This window comes from Henckelia pumila, chromosome 4 (genome assembly GCF_033568475.1).
Source record: "Henckelia pumila isolate YLH828 chromosome 4, ASM3356847v2, whole genome shotgun sequence".
Taxonomy (NCBI): Eukaryota; Viridiplantae; Streptophyta; class Magnoliopsida; order Lamiales; family Gesneriaceae; genus Henckelia; species Henckelia pumila.
Genome location: NC_133123.1, coordinates 7,836,168 through 7,850,155, shown reverse-complemented (window position 1 = coordinate 7,850,155; position 13,988 = coordinate 7,836,168).

The window sequence follows — 13,988 nt, the reverse complement described above, 5'->3', positions numbered from 1 at the left end:
TACTTCTTCGAGCCACCTGAACTTGAAGAACTGCTCCCAGAATTCTTAAACTGTTTTCCCTTGAGACGAAAGTAGTCCTTCCTATTGCTTCCACTGCTACCACTATGAGGCCTCGATTCTAAACATCAAATCTCGAAATTAAACAACAATAGGGCAATCAAGATCCAAGATTAAAAGTAAATTTTTTTTAAAAGGATGCTCGCTCGATCGGTAGAACTTTACCGATCGAGCGGGCCATAATAATCCAGTCTCTGCCGAGACTTACAAAAGCTCGCCGCTCGATCGGTCAAAACTTACCGATCGAGCGGCACAAAAACTTTAAACTTTCTGCCTCAGCTCAGGAGGTGCTCGCTCGATCGGTATAATTCCACCGATCGAGCGAGACACTCTGCACCAGAAAAATAACTGGTTTTCTTTCTTTCTTTCAATCCAATCTCAACTCAATCGATACAACAACAAGATAAATTTCATTCAACATGATATACAAGTATTCAATTCTAAGTTCATACAATCTTCAATATATCAAGCATGCTTCAATCTAGTTTGAATTTATACAACTACAAAAAGGAGTTCGAAAACGTAAACGACTCCTAAACATCAAAGCCTCACTTCTATCATCTCAACCACCTAGTCATGCTGACTCTGACTCGGTCCTGCCCCACCTGTTTCCATGCACACATACAAAAACAAGACAACAGCCGGATAATCCGGTGAGAATACAATTCCTAGAAAAAGAAACAATCATGCAGTATCAATCAAACATATCAATCAATACATGCATCAATCCAAGTCATATATCAACTTGAGATATAAATCACGTAAACATATCAAGTCATGACATGTATCAACTTCCATATATCTATCACATCAAGATAGAATTCAAGTAATTAATCCAAGTACTGAATTAAAATGATATGCATGTATTTAAAACTTTTGGATTATCAGACTCAGATAATCAAATGGAAATTCTTCTTTCTTTCTTTCTTCGGTTTGGGATCTTGAGGTTAAAATATCCAACAATCACACCGAACTCCCCTCTCGAGGTGGACGAGGCATATTTTAATCCTCTAGACTCCAGAGTATTATAGAGAGTTTAATTGGCAAGGTATAAAATCTCCAACCAAGTCACTCAACTACAATCTCTAGATCGTCTAATCAAATTGAAATGAATCAAGGCTCAATATGAATGCATATGTCATCTCATGCATTCTAATATCATTTCAATCATCAGTTCATATAAGCATTCCATCATGCTTTCATTTATCAATTCAAATAATCATTCAAACATGATTTTGTCAATATAAATGCATATATAATCTCATGCATTCAAATAAACATTCAATCAAGCAAGTATGTGATTTCTTCGGAACACTCGAATCAAGTCGGATTTGAGTTAATCGTTTCATTCAAGTCTAAGTCGTCTTTTACCTTATTCGCTTCGAAGGTACTTCAATCTGAAATCAATAACAAGGATAATAGTCAATATCCAATCAAACTCTTTCAACACTCAATCAACTTCTTCAATCGATAAATAAGAAAATCGATACTGTACCGACTTCAATCTTCCAACTGACCAAAGCTGCTACCTCGCAACTCTGCTGACTTCAATTCAATCTATCATAATAAGTCAATAGGATCAATATCGACATCCAAAAGCTCAATCAAACTCGATACGATCAAAATATTGAACGATATCCAAAACTCAAACTTACGGCATAACGGCTATAAACTGATCAAACCGGAAATGCAGACCGCAAGATATCAATTCAATAAACTCATAATCATCTCAATATCGTCAAAACAATTCAAATTCTTCAAATCTAAAATCTCCATTTTTGAAATAATCTTCCAAAAATCAAAACAATTCCGAACGACGCTCTATTTCAAAACCAACAGAGAATAAACGATCAGAACTCTACCAAGATCAACATACTCCAAACTCAATCGATTCTAACAACATCCGAAAATAGAATTCTAGTTGATCGAAGAAAAACTTACTATAGAACGAAGCTCTTGCAGCCGTGATCGCTAATCTACCTTCAGAAATAATTTCTTAACGGACGGATCGTCCGAAAACCAAAATCCCAAAGCTTGGAAGGTTTGGGCGGTTCTTTAATGGAGGGAGGCGAGATGGTTGAGGGGATGAAGTGAAAGAAATAAGACAATCCCTTATAAATATCTATCAATTCTCAAAATTGCATTTTAGTCCCTGAAAATTCCAAAAATTTCATTCTAGTCCCTGATCAAAATCGAATCGGCCCTCGACTTATAAAATCTCTGATTACCTTCAGAAATAATTTCTAACGGACGGATCGTCCGGAAACCAAAATCCCAAAGCTTGGAAGGTTTGGGCGGTTCTTTAATGGAGGGAGGCGAGATGGTGGAGGGGATGAAGTGAAAGAAATAAGACAATCCCTTATAAATATCTATCAATTCTCAAAATTGCATTTTAGTCCCTGAAAATTCCAAAAATTGCATTCTAGTCCCTGATCAAAATCGAATCGGCCCTCGACTTATAAAATCTCTGATTATCTCAAATAAAGTCCATTAAGATAATTTCGGGGCGTTACAATTCTCCCCCTCTAAGAATCGATTTCGTCCTCGAAATCAAACATGATTCTATCACAAGGTCGAGGCTTGAATCAAAGGACTGCAATAAGAATTTACAACTTGGAACTAAGTCCAGAATCTTCTTCCAATTTAACTCTGAACCGTTCGTCTCAATCAGTTCGACATCTCAATAAATCAGAGAATGTCTGAAACTCTAGTTGATTATTTCATCAACACTCCGTCCATCTACCAAAAGTCAACTCATCGTCGTCAGAAAATTCTTCTAAACTCAGTCACAATTCGAATCATCTTACGTTCTAACTCCTGTGACACAAAAAGTTCATAACAAAAGCAAGGAGATCTTCATCTCTCCTCGTACAACTTCTATAACGTGCCTCCAATAACTCGTCAAACTCTGTCGTTGCACGAAATTTCCACAAATATCAAGAATTCTGTCAACTAGTGCTAAGTCGAGCACTACTACTCAATGCAATTCTTCTAAAGTTTGACTCATCTAATCTGGTTGTCCGTCGTTTTGAGGGTATCGAATCAAAAGTAGTTAAAGTCAACCACAAAATTCTCTTCGAAGTCTATGCCGAAAGAACAATGCATCAAGGATCTCAGTATAAACTGACAGACTTTGGCAATTCATGACATCTGACAACCTCTGACAAGATATCAATTCTCTCCTCTTCATCATAATCATTATGTACAGAAACCTGTAACGGATCCTATCTATCGGTCAATCAAAATCAGACAGTAGATAAAATAAGAACAAATTCTTCGGTTCTAAACATCAGTTGCTGCATTAACTCCTTCTGTTAAAAAGATTCAAATAAAAAATCTCAATAAGAAGAAAACCAAATACTGCAAGATCATCTGTACTGAAACTCAGAATGCAGAAGAACAGATAATCAGAAATTCCATCATCAAATAAACAGATCAAAGAAATTCATTCGGTTCAATCAGAATTTCAAACGTCGAGATTAGTCTACAACTGATCGGCGTACAATTCTGAAAAGATTGTAGAAGACTCTGAACGATCAGTACAATTCTCACATCCATAAAACAAGAATTCATCAATAAGAACTCCTAATTTCAACTCATACTTTTGAGAGATTCGGTCAATAGAAAATTCTTCAACCATACAGGAGTATTCGTCAAATCCAACGGCCTGTCAAAAGTTCAAACTGGCCAAACCTCAATCTGGAAACTATTCTGAGAAAGTTCACTTCACGATCTTCCTGAAGATAAAAATTCGGATCCCCAATCAGTGTCGAACTCGTTCTGACAATCGGGACCAATCTAGAAGTTCATTCCGAACAACTTCAGTCGTTCAATAACCACGGGCACATCAACCAGTTCAGGTTACAATTCAAAACATCAACTGTAAAGCTTCGAGAGTTCGTTCATACTATTCTGTAACAACAGTCATTCAACAGAATAAATCAAGAATTCTTAGAATCGAGAATTCTTAACGAAGTATTCCTTCACTCGTTCAATGATACTCAGATAACATCTCATCTCGAACTCATCAAAGTAGTCTTGCTACAAAATCATCAAATTGCGATCTCAATTCCCTTCTGAATCAGAAAAGACTGTACAACAGAAAATCGGATCGCTCTCTCTCTGACTGCTGACAGTTCAAAACATCAGAAGCTATACTTCGAACTTCATGCTTCATCATCCTCTATTCGATCTGATTCCTCAATTCATCAAACATCTTCCGATCATCTGGAAGAACTCTGAATAAACTTCAAAGTGCAAATCTCTTCATACTCTGTCTCAAACCGAAACATCTGGCACAAAAAAAGTTATACTCTAAAAGGCATCACTAAAACCCTGAAACTCATATTATACTCAGATCTGATCTTTCTTCATCGGATTCTGAAAGGTCGAATCAGATTCCAAAGCGTTCTCTATCTTCTCAATCAACTCTGGTTCGAAGTCGCATGAAGGAGTCAAGATACACATCCCATCTGTTCCAGTCTCTAACAGAAGTGTAGCAATCATCTGTCAAAGAGAACAACTGAAGTAGATAAAATAAGATCAGATCATACAGCTTAAGATCATAGAGGTTACCATCAGTTCTCCAGATAATAATAAAAATTCGCAGTCAGAAAAATCATCCTCTAAAACTCTCTCTCCGAAAACAAAATTAGTTTGGACTACGACAATCAAAACTTCTATCTTCCTAGATCAGAATAGATTACTGAAATCTTCCAAGCAATAAGATCTCTGTGAGACTCGAATCGGAAACTAATAATGCATCTCGAGCGTCTTCAACTTCTTCGATGCTCAAGATAACAAAAAGTTCTTCTGAACAAGAGTAAGTCTCAACTCTCAATAAGAAGGAGTGCAAAGCACTGAAAGGTCATCAATACAGAAGAATCAATAATATTGAGGTGCTGTTCAATCTCTCCTCGAACTCAATAAGAACTGGTCCCAAAGATACAAACTAAACAGATGAACATAATCTGCTGAGAAATTGTCTTCTCAACAATAAGAATTCTTCAAAGGATTCGCGATAGAATTCACTAAATCCAAAAAAAAATCTTCAAATTCAGATAAGGACGTCGATCCAGATCAATTCACAATAGTTCCAGTCTTGAGGTGTTCAATAAAATTCCATCTTCTTAGAGAAAAGATCGAGGAAAAATACAACTCGGTCTCAACAAGATTCAGACGTCAAAAGAATAGCATAAATGATCGACATGAAAATCTGCGAACAATTCTTAAAGAATCTGAAGTATCAATACGGATCTTCGAAGGATAAAAGATTCATCGATAAGAATACTCAAGAACTTATCTACAACTCTCTGGAATATTCGGTTCAAAGGACTCATAAACATTGCAGATGCAATTCCAATTCAATCTGTATGATAAAAATTCAAATCGGTTATACCTCATTCCGAATTCAATCTCTGAAACTTCTTCCCTTCAGATTATCAGTCGATGATGTCTGATCTAAAATTAATGTTGAACTCATCCTCTCGACTCGGAGGTAAATCTAGAATCTCAACTAGAACGACATCAGTAAACTCAACAACTCTGTTAAATCAACCAACACGGGTGATTGAAGACATCATCTGCATACCTCAAACATTCCTCCGCACCTTTCTATAACAAGCGGTAATCGACAATTAATAAGAAAGGAATTCTTAACTCAGGAATTCTTACCGGAGGAAAAATCCACTCGTCTATCATCTCGGATCCGAATCTGGCAACAATCTGAAATCAACTTCGGTTGCCCTGTACTCGGTTAATACACTACATCGATAATATAATCAAAATCTGATAACCGAAGTATATTACTGTTTAGTACAATCAACTCTCATCGAAACAAAGTTCAGAAATTCGAATTAAACTCACCGCAACTAATTCAGATACTCAAAAGTAGAGGAAACATCAATCTAACTTCTCCACAAGAATAAAATTTGCATCAATATCTAAAAGTATAAGAGTCGAAAGACCAAAATCGAACAGTTACCTGCTTCATCATCGTCAAGAGCAGTTAGAGTCTGTGAATCCTTGAGCAAGTACTAAAGCCTTGCAGTTGGTAACCAACTAACTGAATCCGTCGTTCATCGCTGTAGTTAAAAAGAATCAAACAACTGATCGATCTCTTTTAATCAGCTTTCACACCCAAACTCATTCTCAGAACTCCTTAGAGTTGAAGGGTTAACAGACTGAAATCTCATCAGTAATGCTTCCATCAGTTCAGTCACAAAACAAATCTGTACAATCGGGTTCGCTACTAGTTGAATCCTATTCAAACTTGCCGAGTATAAAATCTTATTCAAGAGGATTAGGACACAACATCTCAATCATATCTATCCGGTTTCCAACAATCTCAGCTCGACATACTCATTCGATCTCAAGAGTATAAAATGTAACCAGTAACCCGAAATAGTTCATATCTAAATTAATTCATGCTTTAAAATTTAAATCACATATCCAAGTAATTTAAATAATTCTCAATCATAAGCATGCTCGCATATTCTTCAATCATAGAATTAATCAATCACATGCGAGAAATTAAATTCAAGCGGACTCAATCTACCCCGCTCTCTTCTAAATTCAGTCCAAGAATCTTATCTCTCTGATACCACTTAATGTGAGGCCTCGATTCTAAACATCAAATCTCGAAATTAAACAACAATAGGCAATCAAGATCCAAGATTAAAAGTAATTTTTTTTTAAAAGGATGCTCGCTCGATCGGTAGAACTTTACCGATCGAGCGGGCCATAATAATCCAGTCTCTGCCGAGACTTACAAAAGCTCGCCGCTCGATCGGTCAAAACTTACCGATCGAGCGGCACAAAAACTTTAAACTTTCTGCCTCAGCTCAGGAGGTGCTCGCTCGATCGGTATAATTCCACCGATCGAGCAAGACACTCTGCACCAGAAAAATAACTGGTTTTCTTTCTTTCTTTCAATCCAATCTCAACTCAATCGATACGACAACAAGATAAATTCCATTCAACATGATATACAAGTATTCAATTCTAAGTTCATACAATCTTCAATATATCAAGCATGCTTAAATCTAGTTTGAACTTATACAACTACAAAAAGGAGTTCGAAAACGTAAACGACTCCTAAACATCAAAGCCTCACTTCTATCATCTCAACCACCTAGTCATGCTGACTCTGACTCGGTCCTGCCCCACCTGTTGCCATGCACACATACAAAAACAAGACAACAGCCGGATAATCCGATGAGAATACAATTCTCAGTAAAATAGACAATCATGCAGTATCAATCAAACATATCAATCAATACATGCATCAATCCAAGTCATATATCAACTTCAGATATAAATCACGTAAACATATCAAGTCATGACATGTATCAACTTCCATATATCTATCACATCAAGATAGAATTCAAGTAATTAATCCAAGTACTGAATTAAAATGATATGCATGTCTTTAAAACTTCTGGATTATCAGACTCAGATAATCAAATGGAAATTTTTCTTTCTTTCTTTCTTCGGTTTGGGATCCCGAGGTTAAAATATCCAACAATCACACCGAACTCCCCTCTCGAGGTGGACGAGACATATTTTAATCCTCTAGACTCCAGGTATAAAATCTCCAACCAAGTCACTCAACTACAATCTCTAGATCGTCTAATCAAATTGAAATGAATCAAGACTCAATACGAATGCATGTCATCTCATGCATTCTAATATCATTTCAATCATCAGTTCATATAAGAATTCCATCATGCTTTCATTTATCAATTCAAATAATCATTCAAACATGATTTCGTCAATATAAATGCATATATAATCTCATGCATTCAAATAAACATTCAATCAAGCAAGTATGTGATTTCTTCGGAACACTCGAATCAAGTCGGATTCGAGTTAATCGTTCCATTCAAGTCTAAGTCGTCTTTTACCTTATTCGCTTCGAAGGTACTTCAATATGAAATCAATAACAAGGATAATAGTCAATATCCAATCAAACTCTTTCAATACTCAATCAACTTCTTCAATCGATAAATAAGAAAACCGATACTGTACCGACTTCAATCTTCCAACTGACCAAAGCTGCTACCTCGAAACTCTGCTGACTTCAATTCAATCTATCATAAGAAGTCAATAGGATCAATATCTACATCCAAAAGCTCAATCAAACTCGATACGATCAAAATATTGAACCATATCCAAAACTCAAACTGACGGCATAACGGCTATAAACTGATCAAACCGGAAATGCAGACCGCAAGATATCAATTCAATAAACTCATAATCATCTCAATATCATCAAAACAATTCAAATTCTTCAAATCTAAAATCTTCATTTTCGAAATAATCTTCCAAAAATCAAAACAATTCCAAACGACGCTCTATTTCAAAACCAACAGAGAATAAACGATCAGAACTCTACCAAGATCAACATACTCCAAACTCAATCGATTCTAACAACATCCGAAAATAGAAGTATAGTTGATCGAAGAAAAACTTACTATAGAACGAAGCTCTCGCAGCCGTGATCGCTAATCTGCCTTCAGAAATAATTTCTAACGGACGGATCGTCTGGAAACCAAAATCCCAAAGCTTGGAAGGTTTGGGCGGTTCTTTAATGGAGGGAGGCGAGATGGTGGAGGGGATGAAGTGAAAGAAATAAGACAATCCCTTATAAATATCTATCAATTCTCAAAATTGAGTTTTAGTCCCTGAAAATTCCAAAAATTGCATTCTAGTCCCTGATCAAAATCGAATCAGCCCTCGACTTCTAAAATCTCTGATTATATCAAATAAAGTCCATTAAGATAATTTTGGGGCATTACAACCACCCTCAGATCTCAGTGGTTGGTTCTGATAGTGAGACAGTTGTGCTTGAAACTGTCTCTACTATTGTTGAGGTGCAAACTGATTCCCTCTCTGCATCATCAGTCCTGCTCAGCACCCTTGGCCTGATCCATTGCATCCGCAAAGTTATTGGGCCTCCCAGTATTCACAAGAGTAAAGATATCAGGATTCAAGCCGTTGATGAATTGATCGGCTTTAGCTTCTTCGTTGTCGGCAATGTGAGGTGCGAACCTCATTAAGCTATCAAACTTGGAAACATAATACTCGATATTCAAGTTTCCTTGTTTCAGATTAGCGAACTCGGCACCCTTATCCTTTCGGTATGAAACTGGAAATAACCACTTATAAAACTCAGATTTGAAAAGATTCCAGTTAATAGCTGTACCTCAATGTGAGGACCGCGGTTCTAATCATCTAATCTTGGGTTAAACAAGACTAACATTCTAAATCCAGATTTAAAAACCAAAGAATTTTTTTAAAAGGAACAGTGCCTCGCTCGATCGATAAAATTCAACTGATCGAGTGGGCAAGGTTCTACACCCTGCTACTTACCTCATCACAGCTCCGCTCGATCGGTAAAACTTCACCGATCGAGCGGACACAAAATTTTGACTAAACAGAAGACAGCACGGGCATCCTCGCTCGATCGGTAAGATTCAACCGATCGAGCAAGACCAACCCTGAACAAAAACCAGAAATTGCTCTAGCTCAACTCCAATACTAAAACAATTCAACATGCACAAGCCACTCCAAACAACCAGCATAATCCAATACAAGATAGTTCTAGAGTTATACAATCTCAAACTAGGAGAACATGCTTCGGTCTAGTTTATTCATTACAATACATAACGAGTTCGAATACAATCTAAGTCTGATTAAATAATCGACTTCTAAAACACCATGTCCTCACTTTTATCAAGTCAACCATCTAGCCATGCGATCTATGACTCGGTCCTATCCCACCTGTCGCCAAGCACACATACAAAGACAAGACAATAGCCGGATAAATCCGGTGAGAATAATATTCCAAGTAAAAGACGCAAACATGCTATAACAAATAAGCATATCAAAATGAAATACATCAACTTCCAGGTATTCAAAAGAGAATAAATGAATGCATTACTTAAAAAGTCTAGATTATCCATCCGAATAATCAACATATAAATCGGTTCCTTAATTCCTTGGTTGGGATCCCGAAGATGAAATATCACAACAATCACACCTACTTTCCCTTTCGAGGTGGACGTTGTATACTTCAATCCTCTAGACTCTGAGGCATTTAATAAAGAGTTGTTCGGCCACTGTAGTAAATCGCCTACCAGTGCCACTCGACTATAATCCCCAGATCGTCTAATTCAAACAAAACGAAACGTTCGGCTCAATATGAATGCATATGAAAACTAAAACATTCAATCATATAATTCAATTAATTCAAATAGACATGCAAGTATGTGATTTCTCCAGGACACTCGAATCAATTCGGATTCAAGTTAATCGTCCTATTCCATCTAATGTCGTCTTATACCTCTCTTTGATCGCAAGTTCCAATCCTGAACAATCAAAAGATGATTCGGTTCAAAAGCTATTCGAATCCAAATCAAAAAGTCAAGAAGTACAATACTATATCGTCTTCAATCTCTCGAGATTCAAACTCCAAAAAAATCCAAGCTATCAACCTTCCAACCAATCTATACGGAGATGTAAACGAATCAATATCATTTAACAACTCAAATCGAATACGATACAACAATACAATCGATCGATAATCCCAAAACTCAAACCGGCGGAATAACGGCTATATTCTGATCAAACCGGAAATGCAAACAGCAGTATAATATCGATACCAACTCAAATCAATAACAAATCAAAAGACTCAAACCCATCAAATCTCAAAACTCCAACTTTCGAAAATCACAAGAAAATTCATAACAAATTCGAACGACGTTCTTTTCCAATTCGACTGAGAATAAACGATAAGAAGTCCAAGAACATCATACTCGAAACTCATTCGATTCTAACAACATCCGAAAAATAAAGTATAACTGATCGGAGAAATACTTATGATAGAACAAAGCTCTCGCTACCGGGATCGCGAATCTGCCCTCAGAAATAAATTCTAACTGACGGATCGAACATAAATCAAATTTTGAAAGCTTGAAGAAAGCTTTGGCCGCCTCTAATGGAGAGGACACGGTTTGAACGGGATGATGGAATAGGAGGAATGACTTGGTCAAGTCAAATAATATAACAATTCCACTTTTTGTGTTTTAGTCCCTAAAAAATCCAAAATTTTCAAAATAGTCCCTGATAAAATCAACACATAAGATAGAGAATAAAGAAGCACGAAAATGAATAAGGACTCACGTCAGATAAATAAGTCCAAAAATCTCTGTCTCATATCAGATTCTGTCTCCCAAGTCGCTTCATCGACTCCGTGACAACTCCACTGAACCTTCACCAACGGAATCAACTTGGTTCTGAGATGTTTTTCCTTCCGATCAAGAATCTGAATAGGTCGCTCGAAGTAGCTCAGCGACTCTTCAAGCTCGGCCTCTTCAGACTAAAGAATATGAGAAGGATCGGGATGATACTTCCGCAACATTGAGACGTGAAAGACGTCGTGAATACCAGATTAAGAAAGAGGAAGAGCTAATCTGTAGGCAAGATCTCCTATCTTCTCCAAAATCTCATACGGTCCAATGAACCTTGGAGACAACTTCTCTCTCTTCCCGAATCTAACAGTGCCTCTGAAAGGAGAAATCTTCAGAAATTCTCGGTCTCCCTGATCAAAAGATAGATGTCTGCGTCTGATATTCACATACTTCGCCTGTCTGTCTTGTGCCATCTTCATTCTTAATCGAATAACCTTTACCTGCTCAAACATGTCACGAATAATATCTGGTCCCAAATCGGGCAACTCAGAAATCTCATCCCAGTACAAAGGAGATCTGCACTTCTTTCCGTACAACGCTTTGAAAGGTTCCATACCAATACTCATCTGAAAGCTATTGTTGTACGAAAATTCGACAAAAGGCAATGAATCCTACCAACTGGTGCCAAAATCAAGCAACACGGCTCGTAGCATGTCCTCAAGAGTCTGAATTGTCCGCTCAGACTGACCGTTGGTCTGAGGATGATACGCTTTACTCAGATGCAATCGAGTACCAAGAGCCTCTTGAATACTGTGCCAGAAATGAGAAGTAAACCGAGGATTTCGGCAGAAACAATCGACCTCGGCACACCGTGCAATCTAACAACGTTGCTAACATACAACTCAGCCATCTGATCGTGACGATAAGTCATCCTGTACGGAATAAAACAGGCATATTTCCTTAGTCGGTCAATCACTACCCAGATATCATCACATCCATGGACTGATCGTGGTAGCTTCGTGACGAAATCCATCGAAATGTGATCCCACTTCCATTGAGGAACGGATAAACTGTGCAACAGACCACCCGGCCACTTCCTCTTTACTTTAACCTGCTGACAGTTCAAACATCGGGATACAAACTTTGTGACATTTCTCTTCATCTTCTTCCACCAGAACTGACTCCTCAGATCTTTATACATCTTCCGGCCACTAGGATGAACACTGAATCGATTGCAATGGGCCTCTCAAAGAATACGCTGTCTCAAATCAGAAATATCAGGCACAACAATACGGTTATTCACAAACAAGATATCATCCCTGACCTGAAACTCAGACTGATGTCCCGATCTGACTTTCTCTATCGAATTCTGGATATTCGCATCGGATTTTTGTGCTTCTCTGATCGACACAATTAACTCTGGCTTGGCTTGAATAGCACAGACTCTGATAGACCTCCTTTCTGATTCAAACTCCAAACCAGAAGTGCAATAGTCCTCGATCAACTGAGAAACACCGATAGTAGAAAGAGATAAAGAACAAATTTTACGGCTCAAAGCATCAGCAGCAGCATTCGACTTCCCCGGATAATACTTGATTTCGCAGTCAAAGTCCTTCAACAAATCTAGCCATCTCCTCTGTCTCATATTCAGTTCGGACTGTGAAAACAGATATTTCAGGCTCTTATGGTCAGAAAAGATCTCGAAGGACTCACCATAAAGATAGTGACGCCAAATCTTCAACGCAAACACAATCGCAGCGAGCTCAAGATCATGAATCAGATATCGAGTCTTGTGCGGATTCAGCTGCCTCGAAGCATACGCTATCACATGCTTCCTTTGTATAAGAACACATCCAAGACCTAGAAGAGAAGCATCGCAATAAACGGTAAAACCTCCAGTACCTGAAGGAATAGAAAGAATCGGAGTACTGGTCAATCTCTTCTTCAGCTCAACAAAACTGGCCTCGCACTCTTCAGTCCAAAAAAAAGGTTCATTCTTCTGAGTCAGATGGGTAATCGGCTTTGCAATAGAAGAGAAACCCTGGATGAATCTACGATAGTAACCCGCTAAACCCATGACACTTCGGATCTCAGGCACAGAAGTCGGCCTATGCCAGTTCATAACCGCTTCGATCTTGCTGGGATCAACAGAAATCCCATCTCCAGAGATAATGTGACTGAGAAAGACGACTCAGTCCAACCAAAATTCGCACTTTGACAACTTGGCATACAACTGCTCAGTCCTCAAAACCTGTAAGACGATCCTCAAGTGCTATGCTTGGTCAGTATGGCTCTTCGAATAGATAAGGATATCATAAATGAAAATAATAACAAACTCATCCAAATAACGCTGAAAGACACGGTTCATCAAATCCATAAAGACTTCTGGAGCGTTATTCAAACCAAACGGCATGACAATGAACTCAAAGTGGTCATACCTCATTCTAAACACAGTCTTAGGAACGTCTTCATCACGAACCCTCAGCTGATGATATCCGAACCTCAAATCAATCTTCAAATAAACACACGAACCCTGCAGTTGATCAAAAAGGTCATCTGTTCGAGGTAAAGGATACCTGTTCTTTACCGTCGCTTGATTCAGTTGGCGGTAGTCGATGCAGAGTATTATAGAACCATCTTTCTTTCGAACGAAAAGTACCGGAGCACCCCAAGGCGATACACTAGGTCGGATGTATCTCTTGGCAATCAAATTCTCCAACTGATCCTTCAATTCCTTCA